This window comes from Diadema antillarum, unplaced genomic scaffold (genome assembly GCF_040938485.1).
Source record: "Diadema antillarum isolate AM-2024a unplaced genomic scaffold, OU_Dant_1.0 seq00000445_RagTag, whole genome shotgun sequence".
Taxonomy (NCBI): domain Eukaryota; kingdom Metazoa; phylum Echinodermata; class Echinoidea; order Diadematoida; family Diadematidae; genus Diadema; species Diadema antillarum.
In genome coordinates this window covers 74,703-79,577 of record NW_027271419.1, presented here as the reverse complement: position 1 = coordinate 79,577, position 4,875 = coordinate 74,703, and the positions used below count along the sequence as shown (strand labels likewise).

Here is a 4,875-nt window from a genome sequence, read left to right as displayed (position 1 = left end):
CGAATTGAAATGAATGTTGTACTTTGTTGAACGACAAACAAGCTTATAAAGTTTGTCATTGGATTATTTTGTCAAAACTTTTTAATCCCAGGTGTGATATTCTTTATGTAAGAACTCGGGAGTGTAACATTCGGGTTACATAAATTGGGGGCTTGTCCGCGAAGCTATTTTTTCTTAATTGTATAATTGCATTTGTTTGGTAACGTTTATTCCCGAAACTGAGTCTTGATTATCATTGTTACCGTTACATTCACCATTTTTGTTCTATTGTATCAAAGAGCCAACACACGTGTGCAGGAACCAAAGCGATGGCAGGTAAAAGTTTGAAGCAGATTGGACAGGAATGGTGCAAGACTGAGGAGATTAGGGTAGGGAATGCCCTCCTACTTGCAACAGGTGTAAAAGACAGTGCCAACAGAAGTGTGTGTACTGGCACTGTCAGAGTTACATGTATATCCCACATTACTTGAGGAGTTAAGACGGAATGATCCCAATACAGGGGAAACATTGCACCTGTGTGAATTTGAAGATGCAGTTGCTATGTTACGAATACAGGCACAGATTGTCATCCCAGTAGATGGGGAAACTATGTGCAGAGTAGTGCGGTTGGACAGTTTAGAACCAGTCAGAAGGAATAGGGTCAATGTCAAGGACCTGACCTGAAGAAGAGAGGTTTTATTAGGGAATATGGAGAAAGCAGGACGTAGAGCTCAGGAAGTCCAGTCTCAAGACATCCCTACTACTTATAACCTTCCACCCCCTTCCCCTGGTAGCAGTGAACGATTCATTTCCTTCTCTGATAGAGACATTCCAATTTTAATAGCTTCATTAGCACGGTGTGGGCTTACCATAGGGTATCGGAAACTTCGACGCTTCTCCGGTGCAAAGACAGCAGCGCGTGATGAGGATAGCTACCCCATCTGGATAGAGCATGTTGAGGGCCAGATGGAGGAGTGGCAGACTCTGGATGATGCTGAGCGGCGCAAGCGCATTCGTGAGTCATTGCGTCCACCTGCCTCAAGTATCATTACAGACCTTAGGCGCTGAGAACCCCCAGGCCTGCTCTGCAGGTTACCTCAGGGCTCTGGATCTGGCTTTTGGTGATACCGACACTGATGATGAACTGTTTGTCAGATTTCATCAGACAGTCCAGGCTGAAGGTGAGTCTCCGCTGAGTATATCTCTCGCTTACAGGAAGTTATGCGCCGTGTAGTTAGGCGAGGAGTCGTCAAACAACATGACGTCAACAAGGTGAGACTCCGACATTTCCTCAGGGGCATTCTCTACCACGAAATGCTTCTAGTGAACCTACAGCTCAGCTCGATGAGGAAGCAGGAAGAAGAGGAGAGGGTGAAGAAATCGCTGTCTGCCTGGATCACCACCCCATGTCAGCACCAAACCAAAGCAGGCTGCCCACCGTAAGGTAGAACCCTCTATTCTGCCACCCGAAACAGCCTCTCAACCCCATGTCCTTCCCCAACCAGTACCTCCACCAGTACCCAAACCCACCAAAAATGCCCCCAAATCTCAGTCGTTCCAGCAGAGTAATACTGGTGTTGTTTGCTTCAAGTGTGGAGAGGAGGGCCACATCAGTAGAAACTGTCTAAGTTCTGTCCCCTGACATACTGAGCAAAAGACTAGTCAACTACATCCTTGGCAAACAGGGAAACAAAAAAGGGCGCCTGGGAAGGGGGGAAACCAGGGGCCCCAAAATTAGATTCTCCCCCACTTGTTTCTAAAGTTGAGGTTTCCAATAATGATGTTCCTGATGGCTTGGTAGGAGAAGCTATCAACCCAAAATGTTGGATAGATGGAAAGGAGAAAAAATGCCTACTTGATAGTGGGTCTCAAGGTTCTCTTATACACAAGAGCCTTTTTGACACACTAGATAGGGAATTCCATGAACTGAGTGGCCTAGTCCTGTACCATGGAGGAGATGGGACTATGCCCTATCTGGGTTGGGCTTACGTCAACATGGGTTTTGAACGGTCGTTTGCCGGCACAGGGACTGAGTTTAGTACGCTGGCTCTTGTAGTACCAGACCCCCAGCGTCCCTGTGACCATAGAGTCATTATTGGCACAAATTCAGGACTTTTCAGGCACTGTTTTGAATCTCGTAGGAGGATGGCTAGAACACGCTTCTCCCAGTCGTTGCCGATTAGTGCTAAGTGCAGGGATATCTATGCCAGCACATCGAATCAAGAGAAGGTGTCCCCAGATGGAAAATTGGGCACTGCTAGGACTAAGAAAGGACATAACACGCAAATATTTCCCCACTCCAAATTGGTAATGACCGTCCAAATAAGGAACCCCTGAAAGAAGAAACGACTGTTTTCGTAGAGTCTAATCCCCACAGCAAACTTCAAAGTGGGTTACACCTAGCCCTGGGAGTACAGAAATTGTCAGATGAGCCATTGGAAAGGTAAGGGTGCTGGTGATCAATAGTAGCCCTGAGCCTATCACTGTCCCTGGAAACTGCCCCATAGTAGACGCCTATGTCCCCGACAAGTGTTTCCCTACCCCTAGTAGTTTCCCTACCCCTCCTCACAGCTACACGGAGGTAACCCACTCCCAAGTAAATGCAAATGTAGGTGACAACACCCCTTCCCATCAAGCTGATGTTAGTGAGTTGCCCATCAATTGGGGCCCGATTTCCCCGGAGTGAAAAAAAAGGCTGCTCAATCAGTGCAGGCAGAGGAGTGATGTGTTTTCCAGGCATGAATTTGAGTTAGGTAGTACAGCCTATGCAGAGCATCAGATTCGTGTCAGCGATGACACACCATTCCGTGAGAGGTCTCGGAGGGTGCCTCCCCCTGATCTTAGGGACTTGCAGCAACATCTCCAACAGCTGTTGGCGAACAACATCATTAAGGAGTCTAAGAGTCCCTATGTCTCCCCAATCGTGCTGGTTCGGAAAAAGAATGGTACTTTGAGAATGTGCGTTGACTACCGCACACTAAATTCTCGTACCATTCTCGACCAGTACACAGTGCCCTTGATACTGGAGGCCATTGATTCCCTGAGTGGCAGTAAATGGTTTTCTGTCATCGATTTAACTCTTTATTTGCCGTGTCAGTCGACGGCGTGCCAACTTCGCATATTCCGCTCAAATGCACTAATCCGCTTAAACTGATCGATAAATCGCCTAATCCCGCGGTACAATGAAAGCTTTTCACGCGCTTTTGTTCCTTTTACATACAGCTTGCATGCTATGTGGTGATTGACTATCAAGCTGTGTTTCCAACTTAATTTGCTAGTAAATTCAAAGTTTCTCTTCACTGTTTTCATGTGCAAAAGTCATGCCTTTACAGTAATGTAGCAACTGATCATTGAAAAAATAAATAAAAATAGATTTGTCATACAATCTGTATCAGAGCAAAGCTTGGCATTCCTATTCAACTTTCCTCACTATTATGTCCAGCTTAACAGAAAATTGTAAAAGTTGTATACATTGGAAAAACAAGATTCTTTCTCAAGGCATGACTACCTTCGTGTCTCAAAATAACGTAACACACAGGGGGTTTCCACCATTGCAAATAAAGAGTTAAAGTCGGGATTCTACCAAATCCCGATGCGTGAATCGGACAAGGAAAAGACTGCCTTCACTTGCCCTTTGGGGTGTTACCAGTTTGAGCGTATACCCCAAGGGCTGAAGGGAGCACCAGCAACCTTCCAAAGGCTGATAGAGAGGTGCATGTCAGGTCTGAACATGTTAGGGGTGTTGGTGTACATGGATGACCTGATAATCTTCTCCAAGACGCTGGAGGAAATGGAGGAGCGCCTGGCTAGGGTGCTGGATAGGCTGCAGCAATTTGACTTGAAGTTGTCCCCCAGAAAAATACAAATTTTGCTGTCAGTCGGTTAGGCACCTTGGTCATGTATAAGGTCTCCGTGGCTGGAGTAACAGACAGATCCAGACAAAGTGGCCGATGTAAGAACCTGGCCAAGGCCACAGACAGTGAGGCATGTTAAGTCTTTCCTGGGATTCGCTAGCTATTACCGACGATTCATAAAAGACTACGCCAAAATTTCCCGCCCACTGAATGCACTTACAAGTGCGTGCGTTTACCCCAGGAAGCGAGGCCGTCCACCTCCAAAGAAGGTTCCAAACCCGGATGCCCGAAAGGCGAGCGACCCCCTTGGTGATGCTTTTACTGAGGAGTGTGAGAGGGCTTTTCAGGCTTTGAAACATTGTCTTGTCACAGCCCCAGTCTTGGCATTCGCAGACCTGTCAAAGCCTTTTGTACTTCATGTTGATGCCAGCCGTGATGGACTTGGTGGAGTCCTATATCAAGATCATGGAGGTAAGCTCCGTCCAGTGGCATATGGAAGTCGGGGACTGCCTCACAGTGAGAAGAACTATCCAGCCCACAAACTGGAATTTCTTGCTCTGAAGTGGGCAGTGACCGATAAATTCAGGGATTACCTGTATGCAGCAAAAGGTACACGGGTAATGACCGACAACAACCCACTACATAATTATGTCCTAACATGGGCAAAACTCGATGCTACAGGGCATAGATGGCTCGCTGCACTTTCCTGCTTTGATTTCTCCATCCATTACAAGCCAGGAAAGGCTAACATCGAAGCAGATGCACTATCACGGAAACCACATCCTCCCAGCCTCGATAAGGAGTTTGAGGATCGCCAGCAGTGCAAGATTGGTGACCTGGAGGAAAGGCTGCATGAGACGTCAGACTCATGTGAGAAAGTGTCCACTCCCTCGGCCTTCTGTCAGACGCGTTATGTTTCAGTCAACTCTCCGCATACAAGTCAGCCATATGTCGAAACCCTGTGTGCCAGTGCGGAGTCTATCCCAGGTCTGTATGCAAAGGGCTTAGACCTGAATGTAGTAGACTGGGCACAGGCTCAAAA

General features: G+C 47.1%; 1 pseudogene; it reads left to right on the top strand.

The window, feature by feature from the left end:
- Positions 1–308: 308 nt before the first annotated feature.
- Positions 309–1,422, top strand: LOC139732726 (zinc finger CCHC domain-containing protein 18-like; annotated as a pseudogene).
- The last annotated feature ends 3,453 nt before the right edge of the window (positions 1,423–4,875 follow it).